The 24,623-nt window shown below is 41.4% G+C and overlaps 2 long non-coding RNA genes across 4 annotated transcripts in view; one reads left to right on the top strand and one right to left on the bottom strand.

Annotated features, from left to right (window-relative positions):
* The window catches only part of LOC309636202, a 372,123-nt gene extending 364,453 nt beyond the window's left edge, over positions 1-7,670 (top strand). Inside the window, exon 3 of the long non-coding RNA XR_014249298.1 lies at positions 4,153-7,670. This is a non-coding gene — a long non-coding RNA (uncharacterized lncRNA). The remainder of the gene's footprint in view (positions 1-4,152) is intronic.
* The window catches only part of LOC309636189, a 223,388-nt gene that overhangs the window by 134,559 nt on the left and 64,206 nt on the right, over positions 1-24,623 (bottom strand). Inside the window, exons 2-3 of one of the 3 annotated variants that reach the window (XR_014249281.1) lie at positions 11,067-11,359; positions 1,125-1,193 (exon numbers count right to left, since the gene is read on the bottom strand). The exons of 1 other annotated variant lie outside the window; for it this stretch is intronic. This is a non-coding gene — a long non-coding RNA (uncharacterized lncRNA). The remainder of the gene's footprint in view (positions 1-1,124; positions 1,194-11,066; positions 11,360-24,623) is intronic. One more of the 3 variants, XR_014249280.1, reaches the window with a different exon arrangement.

Genomic DNA, 24,623 nt, shown 5'->3' with positions numbered 1-24,623 from the left:
GGACCAGATGGTTTCACTGGTGAATTTTATCAAACATTTAAGGGAGAATTAATGCCAATACTTATTAAACTCTTCCAAAAATTTGAAGAGGAGGGAACACTCCTAAACTCATTTTACAAGGCCAATGTTACCCTGATAACAAAAGCAGTCAAGGACATCACAAGAAAATACAATTACAGTTCATCATATCCCTGATGAACATATATTCATATTTTGTATGAAACTGACAGATTATTTTCCAAATAAAAAGCAATATGGTAGAGGTCCAGTTGCTTCCTATCCTCTCCAACACTTGGTGTTGTAAGTCCTTCTAAATTTAACCATTCTTAAGTGTGTATAGTGTGTCTCTACGTATTTGGAGGAGAAAACCTTTTCCAGAGACCTCCTAGCAGACTTGCTGTATTGACCATGGCTGAGTCTCATGCCCATGCCTTAGCAAGTCATGGCACTTTTCAGTCTCTAGAGTGGGAGAGGCTTCTCCAGCAAAACAAAAGGGAAATGAAATGAGTGTTAGTTGGACAACCAACAATGCTTCCTTTGTGTGCCATGGTTCACTGGTTTAATTCTACTTCAAGCTGCTGAATGCAGTGATAAGGACCTGATAACTAAGTTCCTTTGAAAGACAATAAGGAAAAGTCAGAGCAGACCCAAGTTTTGAGCTCGGGTTATTAGAGACAGGTGGCATTGGTGGGAAAGGTACGGAGCCAGGTTTGGTTCACACTGTTTGCAGAACCTGCCTCCTTTGATCTGCTGCCTTTTCAGTGTTTCCTAGGATTTTGAAGCACAGTTCAGTCTTCCTGGGTGTTTCAAGAACTTTGCAAGTCATCCGGAGGCGACAAAATGACCCCTACCTTGGAAAAATTGGAGAAAGTGTGTGGATCAGAATTGGTTGTGATCACAGTGTTAATTCAAGCAAGAGATACAGCAAGAATCCATGCACCCCCTCACCCCACCCCCTTTGAGTACTGATGACCACTTAGGTCTCTTTCCTATGGAGAAAGACTCCTGAAAGCACTGATATTTGATTGAAAACCCCAGGAAAAGCCAGAGTGGGACTCTTTCACCAGTCTCCAGTGTGTTCTCCAAGTTTTAAGCCAAGGATTTACAGAGGAGACTACACATACCTTGCTACTATAATACATTTCAAGTCAATCATCTTCTCTCCTTTCAGGATGTTTCAAATGACAGTGACACTGTAATGTAAAAAGCAATCATTACAGTCCATGTCACAACATTAAAAATATAAGCATAATAGGAAATGATCTCTATTAACTAGAGTTTGATCTCCATTTTTATTTATGCAGATACAAAGGGCTATTTGGATTAGTAATTACGTTTTTGGCATTTCTGCGGTTTCAAATTACTTACTGGAAACAGCCTGCTGAATTCAAATACTGGATTCTAAATTTCTTATTCATCTATAAGCCACTGCTCAACACGGATAATGGAAATGCTGTACCAGTAAGTAATGACTTGGAAGGGAAGTAGATCATTGGAATTCAGAGTGGATTTTTAGGATTTTGGTAACAGCTTCTTAAGAAAACTTTAGTGGACTTTCTCTGTAACTGAGATGGACTTGGAAGTTTTAGTTTATTTTTTTTCTTTCTTTCTCACTTCTGTTATTATGAAACTGTTTATCTGGCATTTTTTTCAAGTCTTGCCAAGGATATGTTTGCTTTATATAACTTACTGCAGTATGCCTCAGTTCCGTTTTCAAGTTTCATTGTGCATAGTACCATGTATAGCTCTATGTGTGTGCAGAGAAAGAGACAGTTTCAAAATTGCCTGAAGAAGATACTTAATGTCCAGCCAGATATAAGGTATGAGAGCCAATTTCTTAATAGGGAAATAGATAATTATGAGCATAGCTACAGCACTTTGGGGTTCCCTTCTCTCAAATGCCCTGGAAACATATTGTTCTCAGAGCCCAGGGGGAGATTTTTGTCACCCCCACTCAGCATGCCCTCTATTAACAGGCCGACTCTGAGATAAGGAAAAGAATTATTCCTCAAGCAATCTTCTCTCTACCTTCCGCTAATGATAATGGCGGCTTGTGTGTGAGTGTGTGCGCTTGCGCACACGATACCATCCTCTGCCCAGAAACAGACGAAAAGATGCAATGCTACTGTTTTCCTCCCATTACAACTGGTTTCATGTTCCTGGGTGGGAGAGCGAGGCTTCTTTATCATTGGAGGGTCAGCTCTAGGCAAAATATTAATATCATTGCATTTTAATTTTTGTCCCTTCTTTCTGCCACTTTCCCTTTCCCAATGTTCTGATCACAAACACCACTCTCCCTCCTTTCCTCCACCATCAGTGGCCGGGAGGGCGTCTGATTAACACAGCCGGGTAGGGGTCTATTCAGGTACCCCTTCCTGTCATAGGGCTGACTGGTTGACTCAAAGCAATGGTACTCCATCTTTTCCCTGCACAACATACCTGATGGGTGGCATTCACATATTAGACACACCCTGCTGAGGGTATGAAGGTTATGAATAATTCCCAGCCCACTAGGTAGCTGTAACTCCTCCCTTTTCTCTCACAAGCATAAAAGAAAATCTAAATGCAAGTGAATAAGAGAAAGTTATTGCATGAATAATGTTGAATCTCTTTAATTTACAAAAGAAAGTAATTTGCAAGCTGTTTTGTGATTAGAGACAAATTATAATACTTCTGTCCCGTGGTACCACTGTAAGCCCTTGTGCTGACCATCTCCATCTGCCTTTCCAGATCCTCTCCCCACCCTTCCCCATCCTGCTTTATGCCCTGGGAGGGGACACTTTTGGACTATTTCACCCACGTAACTTTGTCCACTGGCCAATGGAGACAACATTAGGATACTGGAGGGCAGGAGGAAAGAGAGGTTGGTGTATTCGTTGTCATTCTTTCTCTGCTGCTTGAGCTCCTCTTCCCAAGGCCACCCAACTTCTGGTAGGCAGCCCTCTTCCATATCTGCAGCCTGAGTTGCAACTATAGGTCTCTCAAGGATCCAGGAATGGTTTCCTCCCCCTCATCCCAGGGGAGCAAAGGGAGGAGGTGGAAAGGAGACCTCCCTGTTACTAATGCCAGGGTATTTAGCCAGCCCTTATTGGTTCCTCTTAACTTTGCTCACAACTTTGTAATAATTCCCAGCTGGGTGTACCACCATACCATCTCTCTCCGGTCAGGATCCCAACTAATCTTGTGGTTGAGAACTTGTTAAATAAGTTTATTACTACTCCTAAGAGTTCTGAGGCTTAATAGGACAATCTTGTTGTTGATAGCATAAAGACTGAAAACCCTTGATGGCCAAATGGAATAGCTATCAAATGGAGGGCCTGTCAGCTTTTGACAACTAAAGGTGAGCTATTTGGGTGCAAGATATACATTCTTCACTAATACTGCCTATATAGCACGCTTCTTCGTAAACTCTTAGGACACTCCAGGAAACACATACATACACAAACACATAACAACGATTATAATTTTCACATTCTAAAAATATAACTATCACTATTTGCCAGACTTTGGACAATGACTTTGTTCTTGTCCTGACTTTGTGTCTTGTGTAAACTAATATCATAACCCAATACTTAAAAGCGTGACACTGACTTTTAAGTCAGATGGACTTGGTTGGAGGCTTAGATCCACCACAAGCTACTGTATATGTATACACTGGTATATAACTTTTCCATGCCTTAGTTTCCTGAAAGTAACATGGTGATAACAATATTCTCATAGGATGGTTGTAAAAATTAAATGGGATATTTGTCCTGCTTTTCAAGCACAGTGCCTGTTGCATAGTTAATGCTAAATGAATATTAGCTAAGCAAACATACAAAGAACAGACTGCATGGATTCCATTAAGCCCCTTGAAGGTAACAGCCTGTCTTCACATCTTTGTGTTTTCCTCAGTATAAGTCCAATACATATTGAGATGAATGAATGATGAATGGATGGGTAAGTGGATGATGGATTGATGATGGATGGATGAGACTGGCCTCAAATAAAAATTTCTTCAGGCTACTTAGACATTACTTGGACGAGATCACATTTTTAAGATTTCTAATTAGTCCTTTGGTTCTCTGGATATGAGGTTATTTTCTGCCTAATCATTCCAATCATGTCTGTGCACTCCTGTGTTTACAGGTTATTTTTTCATTTTTCTTTCAGCGAGGAATTTAAATTCCCTCCACCGTGTTGTGAAATCCTCATTTCAGTTCTTTGGGAGCTTCACACAGGTATGTGTCCCCCTTGAAGATTATTTTTGTGTTCCTTTAAGCAGAAAGGGCATAGTTTCTGCCAAAGCTAACAGCAGGGGATGGAGGAGATCCTTAGCTGACTAAATATTTCCACAACAAAAGTTGGGACATTTAACCCTGAGGGTATTGGTCTTTCTAACCATTCGCTATGGATCAACAATTAGGCCAAGTTCACCTATCAGTTATGAAACAGCCCAGAAAGAATTTGGACTTTCATTTTTGCTAAGCAGCAAAATAAAGTATCAAAAATACCACACAAAAGCCCAGATTATTTATTCCTCCATCTATTACTGTTTTCCCTCTTAACCAGTCAGAAATTACTTAATCCAATTAAATACATTTTTTTTGTTACCTACCACGTGATAGGCACTCTGTATATCTGTTAAAATAATTCTTTTGCGACAAAATTTGGTTTAATTAAAACAATCCCTATGATTCATTTGCATTATTTGAGATAAGTAAATTATTTTCCTTTTTTGGAATGATCCCGTCTGGTTGAATGCACCAGTGACAATGGCTTAAGTTTTTGCAAAGTTGGGAGAGTGGACAGTACATGGATTTGGAGTCACTTTTAATCCTAGCTGCACAGTTACCAGGTCTATGCTTGAGCAAGTTGTCTTGTCTGTGTGAGTTTCTTTCTTCCACTGAGAAATGGGTGTAGTAGTATCTCCCTCACTACAAAGAGCTGAGGAATGAGTGCAACAGCATGAGTTTCCCAAAATATGTCATTTCCCCGATCACTTTGTACTCTTAACACATCTTGCGTGGCATCTAGGACAGGCTGGAACAAAAGCAAGCACTATGTAGTTTGGTTTTTGCTTATTTAATGACCACAAGAGTAGAAATTTGACCTGATTCATTTTGTGAATCTTCTTCAAGTCCTACGAAAGAAATAACTTGGGCTTTGATATGAGATTACTAGAACTTTTGATGGCAGGAAGAAAAGTGCTTGCTGGGATCTTATATGCACATTTATTTTGGATTAGTAGATTAATAAAAATAGAGTAATGGCCAATGTAACCCCTTAGTGCCAAGAGGTTATAAATATATGAAGTTCGAAGGATTTTTGTCTTTTTCTTCCAGCTGAATAGAAACTCTGACAGCCCCTCTTGGGGGAATGTGCTTTGAGCAGGGATGGCTATATGCACCAGAGCCCAGGCCTCCCTGGTAGACATTGAGAAGTACATCACTCAGGATACACTGGTGCCAACTCTGGAAACCAAATTAGGCTACCTTAAATCGCACAAGAATTTCCTAGAAAAACTATTAGATAGCTCACAACATTGAGAGCCTGGAGAGCTGAGCTCAGAAAATGGGCAGAAACCAAGGGAGGTTGGGCACCATTAAAATTCTGTGACAGGAACAGTCTTTCTGGACTGCTGCCACCAGCCTTGACACTGCTGGCTAGGCTCCTGCACAGCTACCATGTTTAATCTCAGACCTCACCTGTATATATGTCACATTCTTGATAGTCAGTGTCCTGACTGGGAGCATCTGATTGGCCAGTTTAGGTCATATGACCATGTGCTACTCATCACGGAGCTAGAAGAGGGACCAAGTTCTGTAATAGAGATGGAGGGAGGAGGGACCCTGATATCAAGCTACCATGATTCTTAAAAACAGGTCAGAAGGTACGATGCCTGGCAGCCAAAAATAAAAAGTATCTACTACAGAAAGTTCACCTCATTTTTCCCCTGCTTTGCTGTTTCTCTTTACTACAGTGGCTGGTCCTGGCTGTTTGGGGGCATGGTCCTCTCAAGAACAGACATACGGATATGTACTTTGCAAAGGCTAAGAATGGACATAAACTTTGTAGCATGACCTGGCTATGCATCCTGCTGTGAGTCTGACCTCTGAATTCCTGTCGTGTGCAGAGACGAGAGTTCTCTGGAACCCAGCAAGATTACCAGTGAGCACATACCCAGAAGTGAGAACCCCATGATGGAGATATTGCCTACTGACTTGCCCCAAAATGGGATCTGAGCTGCTGAAGTACTCAAGGACAGCATGTTAAAAGCTTCTTGTTTGATTCTAGGCACCAAATAATGTTTATTTGTTTCCTTCATTCAGGCCACAGAGGATCAGTTTTGCCAAAGGACGAGAAGCAGCTAGAGGCAAAATAGCAGCCAAGTGAAAAGTACTTTGAAGAGTAGTGGATAAAACCATTCCTTATATTTGGAGTCAGTCAAGCCTGGGCTGGAATCCCAGCCCCCAAACACTTCGTAGGACTACAGTCTTGGGCTGGTGACTTCACACTCCCCGATCCTCAGTTTCTTAATCTATAAAATAGGGATAGAGGGGATCGGATCAAGATGGCGGAGGAGTAGGACATGGAGCTCACCTTCTCCAACAAATACATCAAAACTATATCTACATGTGAAACGATTCTCACAGAACATCTACTGAACACTGGCAGAAGACCTCAGACTTCCAAAAGGGTAAGAAAATCTCCATGTAACTGGGTAGGACAAGAGGAAAAAAAAGAGAGAAAGGAATCGGGATGGGACCTGTACCCCTGGGAGGGAGCCATGAAAAAATAAAGATTTCCACACCCTGGGAAGTCCCCTCACAGGCAGGGAGATCAGCCAGAGGGGGAACTTCAGAGCCTTGGAGGAGAGCGCAGCAACCCGTCTGCAGACAGCAAAATGGAGAGAGACCTGCACAGATGGTCAGTGCTACCCAGCACTCCCCAGCCTGAGACCCTCCTCTGCCGGGGCGGGGTGGGTGCTGAGGCTCGGGCTTCAGAGGTCAGACCCGGGGAGAGGACTGGGGTTGGCTGCATGGAGACAGTCTGAGGGGGCTAGGGTGTGGTGCGCCACACCCGACAGAGTACGTGAAGAAGCCTGGGCCCACCAGAGAGGGAAGACGCCATTGTTGGGGGGCACACAAAGAGAGGGGCATGCCCACCATAGGAGGGTCTTTCTCTGCTTGCGTGCTCTCAGGTGGCAGGGCACTGCCTACACGAGCTCCGGAGGTGGGTGCAAACTGCTGCTGCCATCTCAGATTCCAGAGGTGGGCGCGGGCCGCTACTGCCACCAAGGGTCCCATGACTGGGCGCCAACCACTGACCCTGCCTCTCCGGGAGTATGTGCAGGCCACGCACCTGCACACCCCCATCAAGCAGATAACAGCCAGCACACGCGAGGAAGGAGGTGGCAAGCATCCAAACCAAAAACAGCCCTCACGCCAACATTAAACCCACACAACCTACCACAACCTACGCAGGGATGCTCCTGCATATAAATAGCCCTCCAAGACTACAGTAGATAATTACTTCTCCTAAACTCACAGAGTAAGAGGAATATAAGCAAAATGAAGAAGCGGAGGAACCACTCCCAGTTAAAGGACCAAGAGTATTCCCCTGAAGGAACAAACAAACAGTGAAACAGACCTCTTCAGTCTAATAGACACTGAACTCAAAAACGAGGTAATTAATGAAAATACTGAAGGACTTAAGAAAATCTATGGACAGAAATGCAGATTACTGTAAAAAGGAACCAGAAACCATAAGGAGGAGCCAAGAAAAATTAGAAGATTCATTTGCTGAGACAAAAGCTGAGCTAAAAGCAATGAATAGCAGAATGAATAATGCAGAAGAAAGAATAAATGCTCTGGAAGATAGAATAATGGAAATTACCCAATCCAAACAGCAGACAGAAAGCCAATTAAAAACAAAAAATGAAAGCAATATAAGAGACCTATGGGATAATATAAAGCATGCCAATCGACACATAATAGGGATTACAGAAGGAGAAGAAAGAGAAAAGGGGATTGAAAATGGATTTGAAGAAATTATAGCTGAAAACTTCCCAAACCTAAAAAGAGGAAACATTATCCAGAAACAGGAAGCACTGAGGGTCCCAAACAAGATGAACCCAAACAGACCTACACCAAGACATATTATAATAAGAGTGGCAAGTTAAAGAGAGGGTTCTAAAGGAAGCAAGAGAAAGAGAGTTAATTACAAGGGAACCCCCATAAAGCTATCAGCTGATTTCTCTACAGAAACACTGCAGGCCAGATGGAGTGGCAAAATATATTCAGAGTCTTGAAAGGGAAATCTGCAACCTAGAATACTCTACCCAGCAAGATTTTCACCAAAAAAGAAAATTACAGGCCAACATCTTTGATGAATACAGATGCAAAAATTCTCAACAAAATATTAGCAAACCAAACCCAACAACACATAGAAAAGATCATACACCATGATCAAGTTGGATTCACCCCAGGCTCACAAGGATGGTTCAACATATACAAATCAATATAACACATTAACAAAAGAAAAATCAAAAACCACATGATCATCTCAATAGATGCAGAAAAAGCATTTGACAAAACAACGTCAATTATGGTTTTGAGGAACATCATTTCTCATAAGAACTCATACAAAAGTGGGTATAGAGGGAACATATCTCAACATAACAAGACATTTATGACAAACCCACAGCAACTATAATACTCAATGGTGAAAAGCTGAAAGTATTCCCACTAAAATCTGGAACAAGACAAGAATGGCCACTCTCACCACTTCTATTCAACACAGTATTGGAAGTCCTAGCCACGGCAATCAAACAGGAAAAGAAATAAAAGTTATCCAAATTGGAAGGGAAGACGTAAAAATTTCTCTATCTGCAGATGACATAATAGAAAACCCTAAGAACTCCACACAAAAACTACTAGATCTAATAAATGAATTCAGCAAAGTAGCAGGATACAAGATACAATACAACATTTGCAAATGACACAACCGACAAGGGCTTAATCTCCAACACATACAAACAGCTCATACAACTCAAAAAGCAAACAACCCAATAAAGAAATGGGCAGAACACCTTAATAGACATTTCTCCAAAGAAGACATACTGATAGCCAGTAGGCATATGAAAAGATGCTCAACATCACTAATTATTAGAGAAATGCAAATCAAAACTACAATGAGGTATCACCTCACACTGGTCAGAAAAAATCTACAAACAACAAATGCTGGAGAGGGTGTGGAGAAAAGGGAACCCTCCTAACACTGTTGGTGGGAATGTAAGTTGGTGCAGCCACTATGGAAAACAGTATGGAGGTTCCTCAGAAAACTAAAAATAGAGTTGCCACATGATCCAGCAATTCCCACTCCTGGGCATATATCCGGAGAAAACTACAATTCAAAAAGATACATGCACCCCTATGCTCACAGCAGCACTATTCACAATAGCCAAGACATGGAAACAACCTAAGTGTTCATCGACAGATGACTGGATAAAGAAGATGTGGTATATTTATACAATGGAATACTACTCAGCCATAAAAAAGAATGAAATAAATAATGCCATTTGCAGCAACATGGATGGACCTGGAGATTATCATACTAAATGAAGTAAGTCAGAAAGAGAAAGACAGATACCATATGGTTTCACTTGTATGTGGAATCTAAAATATGGCACAAATGAACCTATCTACAAAACAGAAACAGACTCACAGACTTAGAGATCAGACTTGTGGTTGCCAAGGAGGAGGGGTGTAGGGAGAGGGATGGACTTGAAGTTTGGCTTGATAGATGCAAACTATTACATTTAGAATGGATAAACAACAAGGTCTTACTGTATAGCACAGGGAACTATATCCAATCTCCTGGGATAAACCATAATGGAAAAGAATATTTTAAAATAGAATGTATATATGTGTATAACTGAGTCACTTTGCTGTATAGTAGAAATTAGCACAACATTGTAAATCAACTATACTTCAATTAAAAAAAAAAACTATTGTACATCCATACAGTGGATTTCTATTCAAGAATAAAAAGAAATGAACTACATACCTGCTCCAGCATGGAAGAACATCAAGCACATTACTCTAAGCGGAAGAAGCCAGGTGCAAAATTCCATTTATATGACATTTTTAAAGTGCCACAATTACAAAGGCAGAGATCAGATCAGAGGTTTCCAGGGGCTATGAATTAAAGGAGAGGATAAAGGATTGACCACAAAGGTGCACATGGAAATATTTTGGGGTGATGGTAGTTACATAAGTGATTGTTTGTCTGATGAGGCCCATGAGTGATGTTGCACAAGCAGATGACAGGTTCCCCAGCGAAGGCAGAATCAGACTAATAGGCAGCTTCTGGAACTATGCTGTTAAGTACAATGCCTGGTACAATAATTATTCATTGAATAAATTAATACACTTATCCTTCAAGGAAAAAAAAAGTGCTTGTCAAAACTTATGTAACTGTCCACCCAAAATTTTGAGTTTTGCCTTTATAAATTTCACTTCAATAAACTTGACTTTGGGGGAAACAAAATAAAATAAAAATAAAATAGGGATAACGTATGCCTAAAAGTGGGTGGTTGTGAGGATTAGAAATAATCTATTTAAAGCATTCAGCCCAACTCCTGCTCAGCCAATGCTTGGTCCTCTCTGCTCTTCCTCACTTACAGAAGAAAATAGAGAAGTCAGCTTAGTTACTCAACTGTAAAGCATGAAGTTACAAGAAGCAGTTTAAGTAAAGTCAAAGGTTAGATTTCAATGGTGAAATAAAACATCAGTGTCAAGAAGAAAGGGCACTGAGGAGGGAGGCAGGGCTGTGGTATCAGCATAACTTCTGTATCAATACTAAAGCTATTTAGCACTGGAGTCACCTGGAGAAGGCAAGACTAGGAGAGGAATCAAAGACAAGAGAAGTCATTTTTACAGTGCACATATGGTGCTTTAAGCTGGATGCTTTACCCACATTATCATACTAAACTACACCCCAGGAAGTAGGTCCGTTATTACCCCCACTGTGTGGATAGTGAAACTGAGGCACAGAGAGGCAGTGAGTAGGTTTCTTCTAACCTTTGCTTTCCCTTTGAGGTGGCAGAAGATTACTGCATCCATCAGCTCCAGAGTTTATATCTCTTCCCCTCAAGAAAGCAACCAGTGTGGGGAAGGAACCACTTAGTCCCATTTCAGTTTTGGAGATTGGGTCAGGTGCCAACCGTGGTCTAGACAACACGGATGAGGACAGGCAGGGGGAGAATGGGGTCCACTTGAATAAGCATAAGGGCTCTGGTGTATCCATGCAGATGGCCGGGGTGGGTGGGAACACTGCATCAGCAAGTCCAGGAGGTCCCGTTCACATTTTAATGCTGTTAAGAAAAATGAGCCAAAAATTAGAGACAAAGCAATAGGATACCTGCATGTGCCCTCAATGTCACCCTTAGCCATTGTTTAACTGGCTCATCAAGTATTATTTAATCATCTAGGACAGGAGTTGGCAAAACTGTGAGCCTCGGCCATACGTGTTTCTAAATGAAGGCTTATTGGAACAGCCATGTCCATTTGTTTATGTATTAGCTACAGTTTTTGTGTTACACTGTCAGAGTTCAAAAGAGCTCATATGATCTAGAAAGCCAAAAATATTTCCTACCTAGCCCTTTAAAAAATTTGCTGCATCCCTGACCTGGGAGAATGTGCCTGTATTTGAATTTGCTATTTACTAGTATTTGATTAGAGCCCAGATACTCTGAAGTTATATGTCCACTGACTGGTCAGTTTCTGTAAGGTAGAAAACATAACCAGAAGTCTACAGCTTTATTGCTCTGTAAGACATTAAACAGTTTTATAATCTATTAACAAATTCATTTCAGTATCCCTTTGACTGACTGACTCTATAAATTCCCTTCCTTTGATTCTCCTTTGAACCAGATTTGCCATCCTAATGATCTCCTCATGAATTGACAAAGTGAATAGATTTTTGATTCATGTTCATTCTATTTCATATGAGTCATGTTTTTACCTTTGGGAACATTATACTTTGACAACTCCAAGGGATGGCATGGAATACAACATGAATGGTGATAATTCTTAAAATAGGGATGGTAGTACTGGATAGCCAACCCTGTTGGTACTCACTACTATACTGTACCTCATTTAATCCACGCAACAGTCCTATAAAGTATGTTAACTTACAAAATGGAGAAATTAAGGTAATAGCAAAAGCCACCTCATAGGGTGGTTTTGGTCGTCAAAAAAGATAGTGCAAGTGTTTAGCAAAATACTTAGTGCCTAATACTTATTCATTAAATGCTAGCTATGATTATTAGTATTAATGGTATTATCCTATGTATGAGTTGTTTCTTTGGTTGAAAGTAACAGATGTTTGACTCCTACCAGCTTTAGCAAATAACAAGAAGAAAATAATTGGAACAAACATCTTGAATGCACAGAATCAAAGGAAGGGCTAAGCAGCTGATCCGCAGGGCTCTCTTCTCTCCACAAGACTCTGAGAGACAAAGAGCCTGCCATGTCTAAAGATTCAAGTGACTTGGTTTGGCAGGACTGTAAACCCTGATCAGGTAGGGAGCTGGCCTCATTTCTTCTACCTTGTAAAGTGAAGCAAAGACTATAATGTCCTCACCTTTGTGTCCCCGTGTTGCTCAGCACGGTGTCTGCCACACGGTACCTGCTCAATAAAAGTCTATGGAGCGGGCTTCCCTGGTGGCGCAGTGGTTGAGAATCTGCCTGCCAATGCAGGGGACACGGGTTCGAGCCCTGGTCTGGGAAGATCCCACATGCCGCAGAGCAGCTAGGCCCGTGAGCCACAATTACTGAGCCTGCACATCTGGAGCCTGTGCTCCGCAACGAGAGAGGCCGCGATAATGAGAGGCTCGCGCACCGCAATGAAGAGTGGCCCCCACTTGCCACAAGTAGAGAAAGCCCTCGCACAGAAATGAAGACCCAACACAGCCATAAATAAATAAATAAATAAATTAAATAAACCCAAAGTTTAAAAAAAAAAAATGTAAGCTGAAATATTAAAAAAAAAAAGTCTATGGAGCTAAATCACCAGCAGGTAGACGGGGATGACAAGCAGATACGACTGGCAAAAAAAGTCGAGATCATCTACAGAAAGAGTAATATATCTGATCTGGTAGTGCAGATGGAGGCCAGGTTAGCGTGGAAGGGGGCTTAAGTGGTAGCCTAAGGCTACATTTCCTCTTCACAACTATACAATGAAATGAAGATACCATTCCCAACACCTTCTGGGCATGCAGAATTCACTTTTGTGTTCTCCCCTTTTTTTTTTTTTTTTTAAAAACATCTTTATTGAAGTATAATTGCTTTACAATGGTGTGTTGGTTTCTGCTTTATAACAAAGTGAATCAGTGACACATATACATATGTTCCCATATCTCCTCCCTCCTGCATCTCCCTCCCTCCCACCCTCCCCATCCCACCCCTCTAGGTGGCCACAAAGCACCGAGCTGATCTCCCTGTGCTATGCGGCTGCTTCCCACTAGCTATCCATTCTACATTTGGTAGTGTATATATGTCCATGACACTCTCTCACCCTGTCACATCTCACCCCTCCCCCTCCCCATATCCTCAAGTCCATTCTCTAGTAGGTCTGTGTCTTTATTCCCGTCTTGCCACTAGGTTCTTCATGGCTTTTTTTTTTTTTTCCTTAGATTCCATATATATGTGTTAGCATACTGTATTTTTCTCTTTCTGACTTACTTCACTCTGTATGACAGACTCTAACTCCATCCACCTCATTACAAATACCTCCATTTCATTTCTTTTTATGTCTGAGTAATATTCCATTGTATATATGTGCCACATCTTCTTTATCCATTCATCTGATGATGGACACTTTGGTTGCTTCCATGTCCTGGCTATTGTAAATAGAGCTGCAATGAACATTTTGGTACATGACTCTTTTTGAATTATGGTTTTCTCAGGGTATATGCCCAGTAGTGGGATTGCTGGGTCGTATGGTAGTTCTATCTGTAGTTTTTTAAGGAACCTCCATACTGTTCTCCATAGTGACTGTATCAATTTACATTCCCACCAACAGTGCAAGAGAGTTCCCTTTCCTCCACACCCTCTCCAGCATTTATTGTTTCTAGATTTTTTGATGATGGCCATTCTGACCGGTGTGAGATGATATCGCACTGTAGTTTTGATTTGCATTTCTCTAATGATTAATGATGTTGAGCATTCTTTCATGTGTCTGTTGGCAATCTGTATATCTTCTTTGGAGAAATGTCTATTTAGGTCTTCTGCCCATTTTTGGATTGGGTTGTTCGTTTTTTTGTTATTGAGCTGCATGAGCTGCTTGTAAATCTTGGAGATTAATCCTTTGTCAGTTGCTTCATTTGCAAATATTTTCTCCCATTCTGATAGTTGTCTTTTGGTCTTGTTTATGGTTTCCTTTGCTGTGCAAAAGCTTTTAAGTTTCATTAGGTCCCATTTGTTTATTTGTGTTCCTATTTCCATTTCTCTAGGAGCTGGGTCAAAAAGAATCTTGCTGTGATGTATGTCGTAGAGTGTTCTGCCTATGTTTTCCTCTAAGAGTTTGATAGTGTCTGGCCTTACACTTAGGTCTTTAATCCATTTTGAGTTTATTTTTGTGCATGGTGTCAGGGAGTGTTCTAATTTCATACTTTTACATGTATCTGTCCAATTTTCCCAGCACCACTTATTGAAGAGGCTGTCTTTTGTTCTCCGCTTTGTCACTGGAATCCTCCTCTGCTTTTGGGAGGGGCTGGGAGATAAGACCTGTTCCCCTTAACCCCTCAGGGTACCAAGCCGGCCAGTTTCATTGCATTATGGGAGCTGTCTGCCTCCATTGCACTGACAAGACATGCCAGGCCTTTGCACACACCCTGATCCTTCTAACCTTTAGTTCCATCACCTGGACATTTTATTTGAAATTGATTTTTAAATGTCTGAGTAATGGAGGTTTATGTGTACTTGCCTCTCAGCCACTGTGGTAAGCTGAGGCTGTTTATATCCTCCTTAAACGCTGATTAAAAGTGATTGCATTACTGGAGGCCCCAATTGATGCCACTGCGCAGGGCTCCCATGCGAGAACAGCTTCCATACTTGGCAGACGTGAGCGTCTGGAGAGCAGAAATAGTACAGAGTTGGGCTTTGCATCCCCTGAGTGTCTTTGGCAGATGACCAGCTCTAACAGGAGACTATCTTCCAGGCCGCCCATGGGTTCCATCTCTGGGACGTGTATAAACCATCAGGTTCTGGTGAAGGCAAAATATCCACTTTTTTTCCCAGAAACATGGGACTCTCCCTGGAGTCAATCTTATGACCAAAGTTTTGAGGTAGGAAGTCGAATGTCCTTTGGTGCTGATCTTCTAACCTTAGGCAAGTCCTAGAGCCTCTCTTTCCCTCTTTCCTCTTTTTTTTTTTTTTTTTTTACTGCCCAGTGTCCCACTCACCGTGTGTGTGTGTGACCCTGGGCTTGTTCTTTACCAAACAAATTGCCTTCAGGTTTGGCACAGACCAGGGAACAAAAGAGACTAATAGGAAGGGTTGTGATCTTAAAAATATCCTCTGTCTTCCATGCTCTTGAGAGTAGCTTTGCCACCGCCCATTCCAGGAGAAACAGAGTTTTGGGGTTGGAAGTGGAGAGACAAGCTCTGATGCTGAAGTCAGAAAGACCCCGGTTTGAATCATGGCTCAACCATTGATAGTGACTGGCAAAATCCTGAATGTCTCTTGGTTCATTCTCTTCATCTGTGAAATGGGGATAGCAAAGCCTACTTCATAGGGTGAGTGTGAAGACATAATGAAATAAGGTGTATAAAGGACTGGGCATAAAAAAAGAGTTCATTCAATGTGAGTTTGTTTTTCCCTGAAGGGATTGTAGAGGTCATCTAAATAATAATAATAGTACCCCACCGCCTGGCCCTTGCAGATCTTTTTTTTAAAGTCTTGCATTCTCCACTATGGATCATGACCTCTAAGTTCTATGAAAGAACGTTAACAAAATTCTGAAGAAAAGAGGAAGGCTAAAAAGGCAGGACTCTGAGATCTCCAACCTTCGTTAGAACATACACTACCAGCAGCAGCTCATTTTTTATCTATTTATATATTGAGATTCTATGTAATTTTTACATCGAAAAATTTACACTACTTTGAAAAGAAGAATTGACTACCGTTAGAAAATTCACAGAGTCCACAAGGTAAAGTGGTAAAAACTCCCATTTCCCATCACACTGTAATGCCCTCTCACCACACCAGGCGGCAGAAGCTCCTTGGCATGTATGTGAGGAAATCTCACAACCTGTCTGGACTAGTGTATCACTAAAGCTTTTGCAACAGAGAAAGGAAGATGCACACAGATCCAGATAACAAGGGTTAAGTCTCTAGGACTTAAAGTTCCTCTCTTTCTTTTAAGCCAAACCTAAAGCAGCAGAGGTCTCATTGTGTTTGGTCTTTTCAAAGTTGGCCCTAAAACATTGTTAGTCTCTATTCCAGCACTTTGCACAGAGCTAGGCATTTGGTAGGAATTCAACTGTGTTAGTCAACAGAAGAGTCTCCATTCCAAGTAGATCAGACCTCTGTCCTCGTGGCCTGTGCCGCTCTGTCTTGAAGGACCCAGAAAGTGTATGTTTTGCACTGAATGTATGCCAACAGAACTAAGTCAGGAGAAGCTGCCAGAGGCGGGAGGTAGCAGGGAGGACCTCACAGAGGGGGCGAGAGTGAAATGGGTCCTGCCAGAGGGTTAGGACCTGGAAGGGCAGAAAGAAGGCAAACGATTCTTGGTAGGATGCAGAGTCAGAGCAAAAGTGAGAAGCAGGACTGAGCAGAGTATGTGAGTAAGAAAAAGATGGGGGCTTCCCTGGTGGCGCAGTGGTTGAGAATCTGCCTGCCAATGCAGGGGACATGGGTTCGAGCCCTGGTCTGGGAGGATCCTACATGCCGCGGAGCAACTGGGCCCGTGAGCCGCAACTGCTGAGCCTGCGCGTCTGGTGCTTGTGCTCCGCAACAAGAGAGGCCACGACAGTGAGAGGCCCGCGCACCGCGATGAAGAGTGGCCCCCGCTTGCCGCAACTGGAGAAAGCCCTCGCACAGAAACGAAGACCCAACAGAGCCAAAAAATAAATAAATTAATTAATTAAAAAAAAAGAAAAAGATGACCAGGCTATGAGTGAATGGGATTCAAGAGAAATGGAAACATGTGTCTCCCTGGATGATGCTAGAAAATGTTGGGTCCCTGTCCTCAATTTTGATCAGAGACTTCACAGTTACCATTCAGCAGTGCAAATAGAGATCTTCTCTCCCTGTATTTAACCAGAATCTGTGCCACTTCCGCAGCTGAAATGAGTTAAGTAGGGGCAAAAGGTTAATCCAATAAATTTACTGGATCTTTTTATGCAGACACAAAAAAAGTGGGCTCATTTAACCCAAAGGGCAACCCTATTTACACATTTATTATTCATTCAACATAAATGTATGCAGTGTTAAATTGTTCTGGGCTCTGGGGATACAGCAGTATATAAAACACCCCAAGTCCCCGTCCTTGTGGAGCTTATATTTACAGGGGAGAAAAGAACAATAAATAAATAATATTTGGTAGCATGAAGAAATATGATGTCAGCATGCTTATCCTTTCCTTGGAGAGAGGAGACTGAGGCACAGAGCGCTTACACAAAATGCCCAGGGTCACCACCCCCTCCACCCGGTCCACAGCACACCCAGACATAGGTGTCTTTCAGTTCTGTCTTTTTAACCACATGGCTATCCTTCTCATCCTCTGGACATCACTGGAAAATTTCTAGCCTTTTCCCTTGAAATGCTTTCATCCTTTAAGCCAAAGGAGCTAGCCAACATCCACCTAACGCCTTCGAGAAACAGGTCAGGCCCGTGCCTGCCCCCAGGATGATTTTGAGCCTACAGAGCTTACTTCTTTCGGGAGCCCTGAACACTACTTCATTTTCCCCCTTTAGATCAGATCACATCATTGCTTTTAAACCATCTCAGCTCAAGGTATTAATTTACAGATTGCCCTGATTTCACAGTTTTTCTGGTTCAGTCACTTCTTTGAGCCTTTGCGTGTTCTGCCCCTGGCTCACTTCTTAAATAGTCCAAAGCAGATGTAAACACTTTAGAGCTGGAATCTAGACAACTAGGGACAAAGGGTTCCCCCTGCAGGCTCTGTCCTGGGAGTCAGCTTCCCAGTCCAGCATCTTTAATGAGACCAAGGCAGGATTTCCTATGAAAGTGAAAAGCCTCCAACCCCAGAACAGAGCAAGTGGCATATAGTGTTTCTCAAAATGCTTTCAAATTACTTACGTATTATTTATATATGCATCTCTCTCTTTCTCTCAACATAAACAAATGTCACTGAAAGAAAACAATTTGGGGTCATCCAGATGGTAGGTACAATGGGAGTGTGTGGGAACCTAGGTGCGCTAGGGAGCAAGAAGAGATTTGCATTCCCCCTCAGGTGTAATTTTCCTTTGTTCATGGAAACATGGCATGCACATTAAAGGGGTCCCCTTCCAGAAGAGAAATCTTTAAAATAAACGAGAGAAAAGTCCTCCCTTCTCTTTAGCATTCTGTTTTACGGAAAAAAACCATGCTAAGACATGCAATATTTTTAGAGAACAAACCTTGTGTTAGACCTAACATAGAACATTCAAAAATCTTGTCTCTGTCTGCAAAGACTGGTCTCCTAGCAGACCTGCAAATTCTATAGAAAATATCAAGGAAGAGAGTTGAGTACAGAAACTGAAAGCAAAGGGAATGTCCACAGCATCTCCCAGCTACTGTACACACTTGGCTTAGCGTAACTGTAAGTGGTCCCAAAGAGGACACAGACCCATCAAGAGCCACCCCCTCAAGCCCCACCCAGGCACACCCTCAGAGCCACCAAAGTGGCCAACCCTGTCCCCTTCCATGAGTCTCAACTGCAGATGGAATAAAAGCTCAGCTCCTCCTCCCAACCTTTAAAGCTTCCAAGGTTGAAATCCTACCTCCCTTCCTCCTTTCTGGACTTCCCCTTCCTGAAATGCACCCTCAGTCTGTCCTGTAACTCAGGCTTTAACCACCCCCAAGGATATCACTGTCTTGCAGATTCTTTGTATATTTTCCTACCTCTGTACCCCTCCCATTATTCCCACTCCTGAAATATCTTCCCTCTTCAACTGTCCCCTCTTTCCACCTATCAAGTTCACATGCATTCACCATGATCCAACATTCAAACCTCCCAGAACTTTCAGTGAAATCTCTTATTCTACCCTGTCTGACTCTATAGTGAGGTGCCTTTGCAGCGTTTAGCAAATTCTGCTCTCTGTGACCCTGTCTCCACAGTGTGAACTCGCAAAGGACAGGCACATTTCTTACACAGCTTGGCATCTCTCATAGTATCTAGCACATTTCTCACTACATGAAAACCTAAAAGATATTGGCTTAACTGAATTCTGGAGGTCAAGGACAAGCTCAGAAGGATAGCTGTATTTATGACAGTAATATTATTGACCCAAATGTCCATCAGTGGAAGAATGGATGAATAAACATCCTATAATCACTCAATGAAATATAATACAGCAGTGAAAAGACGTACAGTTGCAAGCAGTAATCTGGATGAATCATAGGAATCTAATATTAATAAAAAGAAAGCCCCAGATTACAAACAGTGTGACACACTTTATATAAACTTAAAAACCAACTAAATAAAATACATGCTTTTATGCATGCATAAGGATTTAACAGAACAACATAGAAAGGAAAGCAAAAGAACGATGAACACAAAATTTGGATTCGAGTTGGCCTGGCATGAACCAACAATGAGAGTGTGTTGTGAGTTCTGATGAATCCAATGCACCTGAGGTCTGTTTAAACAGCAACAACAAAAGAAAGATAAACTCTTGGCACTTAGCCACCCATGACCCTTTGGAATAGAGACTTTCCTATCCACCTGTGGAACATCATCTTATTTTGTTATCAGGAGAAAGAGGAAGAAGAGATGTGGTTTTTCTCAGATTTTCTTCCAAAATGATCTTCACTAATCCTCACATGGCACACACGTAACATCCCTTCATCTACTTCAGATTCTTGCACATTCTTAAGACACACGTGGGCACAAGATTCTCAATAAGAGCAAAGAAATTAATTGAGTCACAGAGGACTACACTCATGCATTTTTCATTCAACAAATATTTATGTATCAGGCACAGAGCTATACACTGCAAGAGAATGGTCTTCAGAATCGGTATGAACCCTCTCCTCCTAGAACTTCGAGACTAATGGAGAAGACAGGTGATGCACACAGAAACACATGAATTGACGACATGATTACAGGCTGAAGAGTTCAGTGAAGAAGAAGAGAACTGGGGGCCAAGAGAGAACAACAAGAGCTTTGTCTTTTTTGTTGTTTGAAACAGTGTTTTTAAGAAAGGATAAAGGGAAAGTGATGTTGCTGGGGTGGCCTGCAGCTGACCATCTGTGCCCCTGCCTGAACGCACACATCTGTCAATGTAAAGAGTGTGTGTCAGGGGCTTCCCTGGTGGCGCAGTGGTTGAGAATCTGTCAGCCAATGCAGGGGACAGGGGTTCGGGTCCTGGTCTGGGAGGATCCCACATGCCGCGGAGCAACTAAGCCCGTGAGCCACAACTGCTGAGCCTGCGCGTCTGGAGCCTGTGCTCTGCAATGGGAGAGGCCGCGATAGTGAGAGGCCCGCGCACCGCGATGAAGAGTGGCCCCCACTTGCCGCAACTGGAGAAAGCCCTTGCACAGAAATGAAGACCCAACACAGCCAAAAATAAATAAATAAATTAATTAATTAATTTAAAAAAAAAAAGAGTGTGTGTCAGAGGGGCGTAGCTGAAGCATCACGATGGGCTTATGAAGTTCTCTCACCACCCTTGCCAATGTGGCTGATGTTCCTGATCTCCAACATTCAGATTCCTGCTCAGTGTGGCTGGGGAGGAGAAAGGTAGGATACCAGGACACAAAGGTAGGTCAGAGTAATGAACCTGGATTTATTATGGATTTGATGGAGGAGCCATTTGGGGGTGGGGGGCGGCTTAAGCAAGAAAGTGACATGTTCTCATTTATATTCTTAAAATTTTTACCCTGGCTGTGGTAGGAAAGATGAAGTGACTAGGGGAAGAGGTAGAAGCAGGAAATCCAGTTGGGAGTGCAGAAATAAATCTGGCGAAGAAAGGCAGTGCCAGCAGCTAGGATGGTATCTGTGGTGATAGAAAAAAGAGGGCAGGATTGGGGTATGTTTTGGAGATAGAGTCAATAAATCTTACTAAAGGATGGAAAGTGAGAGTTAAGGGAAAAAAGAGAAACCAAAGATGATTCCTAAATTTGGGGCTTAAGAAATTGAATATTTTATGGTAGTATTTACTGAAATTTGAAAGAACTGGGTAAAAAGAGGATTTGGGGGGAGAGGACACTTTTCAGTGTTCAGTTGTATTCTGCTTTTGATAAGTTAAATTTTGAGATACTCATTAAACATTTATATTTAAATTCAGGTAGGAGGTTGAAATTTTAACTCAGGAATTTTGAAGAAATCAGGGCTAAAAGACATAGATTTGGGAGTTAACTGTATAGATGATATTTAAAGCCATGGGCTAGAGATTAGCTAAGCACAGAGGGCAAAAGAAAAGAGGAGATCCAGGATGAAGCTCTAAATACTGACCACTCCAGTATTCAGAGGTCAGTCATAGCAGAAGTCAGAAAAGAGACTGAGGAAGAGCTATGCCTGAAATGAGAGGAAATATAGGACAGTATGGATCCCAGAAACCAAGAGAAGAGAGGGTTTCAAGAAGTAGAGATGGTCAGCTGTCAAATGATGCTGAGACATCAAGTGAGGAAAGAGACATGCCTATTGGTTGTGTTAACATGTACCTCACGGAGTTGTCTTCATGGAATGTGGGAGCAGGAAACCCAATGAGGGAGTTCAAGAGAAAAGAGCAGATGAGGGAGTGGAGTTCTCTTAGGAATTACACTACGTGGGGCATTTTACAAGACAACCAACCTATATCATTAACAAGTGCATGGCATAGAGAAAATATATATATATGCTCTAGGCTGAACTCTATTTAAGACTGAATTCTATTTAAAAGATAAAAATCAAATGCAGTGTAGGAACCTTGTTTGGATTGTTATTCAACTAAACCAACAGAACAAGATATTTTGGGAATAATTGAGGAAATACAAATCTAAACTGGGTATTAGTTGATAGTAAGGACTTTTTGTTAATTGTGTTAGGTATGATCATGTAATCACGGTTATGTAAGAAAATGCACTTAAGAGATGCACTGAAATATTTACAAATGAAATGTCATAAGGTCTGATATTTGCTTTAGAGTGTCAAAGCAAAAAATAATGAAGGAAATATGACCAAAAGTTAATAATTTTTAAATCTGTATGGAGAGTACAGAGGGGTTCATTTTATAGTTCTACTTTTATGTATATTTGAAATTTTTCATAATACAAGGTACAAAACAGTTGTACTGTGAAGGAAAACAGAGAACTAGGACAGTAGCTAGAGGAGAATGTAGGTGGAGGAAGTTGTAGATTTTTTTAAATGATTTTTTTTTTTTTAAAGAGCAGTTTTTGGCTCACAATAAAATGGAGAGGAAGATACAGAGATTTCCCAAATACCCCTGCCCCTCACACACACAGCATCCCCCATTATCAACATCCCCCACCAGAGTGGTACCTGATAAACATACAGTGACACATCATAATTGCCCAAAGTCTGTAGTTTACCTTTGATGGTGTACGTTCTATAGGTTTGGACAAGTAAAGAATGACATGTCCATCACTATATCATACAAAATATTTTCACTGCCCTAAAAGTCCTATGTGCTCTGCCTATTTATCCTTCTCCCCACCACCGCCCCTGCCCAACCTGTGGCAACCACGGATCTTTTTACTGCCTCCATAGTTTTGCTTTTCCAGAATGTCATATAGTTAGAATCATATTGTATATAGCCTTTTCAGGTTGGCTTCTTTCGCTTAGTAATATGTATTGAAGATCCCTCCATATCTTTCATGGTTTGATAAGCTCATTTCTTTTGAGTGCTAAAAACATTTCATTGAATGGAGGTACCAGTTTATCCATTCACCTACTGAAGGACATTTTGGTTGCTTCCACTCTTTGTCAGTTATGAATAAAGCTACTATAAACATCCATGTGCTGGTTTTTTGTGTGGACATAAATTTTCAACCTTTTTGGGTAAGAAGCACAATTGCTGGACCATAGGGTAAAAGTGTGTTTGGTTTTCTAAGAAACCACAAACGATCTGAAGTGGCTGTACTATTTTGCCTTTCCACCAGCAATGAATGAGAGTTCATGCTGATCCACACCCTTGTCAGCATTTGGTGGTGTCAATATTTGGATTTGGGCCATTCTAATAGGTATGTAGTGATATCTCATTGTTGTTTCTTTTCTTGTCTTGTCTTGTCTAATTGCATTAGCAAGGACTTCCAGTATGATTTAGGGGACAAGCTTGCCTTGTACCACATCTTAGTGGGAAATCTTCAAGTTCCTCACCATTAAGTATAGTGTTAGCTGTAGGGTTTTTGTAGATAATCTTTATCAAGTTGAAGAAGTTCATTTCTATTCCTAATTTACTGAAAGTTTTTTAATATTTTAATTTTATTAGAGTATAGTTAATTTTTTTAATATTTTAATTTTATTGGAGTATAGTTGGTCTGAAAGTTTTTATCATGAATCAGTGTTGGATTTTGTCAAATGCTTTTTCTGCACCTATTGATATGATCATGTGATTCTGTCTTTAGCCTGTTGATATGATTGCATACATTAACTGACTCTTGAAAAGTTGAAAGAGCCTTGTATACCTGGGATAAATTCCACTTGGTCATGGTGTATAATTCTTTTTACACAATGTTGGATGTGATTTGCTAATATTTTGTTGAGGATTTTTGCATCTATGCTCTTGAGAGATATTGGTCTGTAGTTTTCTTTCTTGTAATGTCTTTTTCCAGTTTTGATATTAGGGTAATGTTGGCCTCCTAGAATGAGTTAGGAAGTGTTCCCTGTCCTTCTATCTTCTGAAAGAGAGTGTAGAGAATTGGTATAATTCCTTCCTTTAATATTTGGTAGAGGTCACCAGGAAACCCATCTGGGACTTTGAGGGAAGTTTTTAAACTGTTCTTTAAAGAAGAAACACTAGACCATTTCCATGATGACAATGATCCAAGAGAGAGAAACTGATGATATAGGAAAGACAGGGAACCATTACAGTTCCAAGTGCCTAAGGAGACCAGAGTGGGGTCAATCAAGCTGAAGTGCCAAAGTTGGCCTCTGAATCTTGAGAACAGAAAAGAGAGAGTATAAGTACAGAAGCAAGTGAAGCAGTGGATTTGGTAGTGGAAAAGAAGATGCAGTTCCCTCGGGTGGAGGGAACTTTCACAGTGATCCAAGAAGTGAGGTCATCAGCCAAGGAATAGTCCATGGTAGCAATGGAAGGTGAGAGGAGAAAGGAGCAGGTATGACATAGATAATTTGGAAACAGGAAAGTGCAGTTAGATTGCCAAGTGGTGTTAAGGATTCATTAGAGATGTTGGGTCATGAACTGCAGTTGAATAGAGTCAGCACTCTTGGTGGTTTCCACCAGCAAT

Source organism: Balaenoptera borealis, assembly GCF_965194805.1.
Source record: "Balaenoptera borealis genome assembly, chromosome: 10".
NCBI classification, from domain to species: domain Eukaryota; kingdom Metazoa; phylum Chordata; class Mammalia; order Artiodactyla; family Balaenopteridae; genus Balaenoptera; species Balaenoptera borealis.
This window is presented reverse-complemented; position numbering and strand designations above follow the sequence as displayed.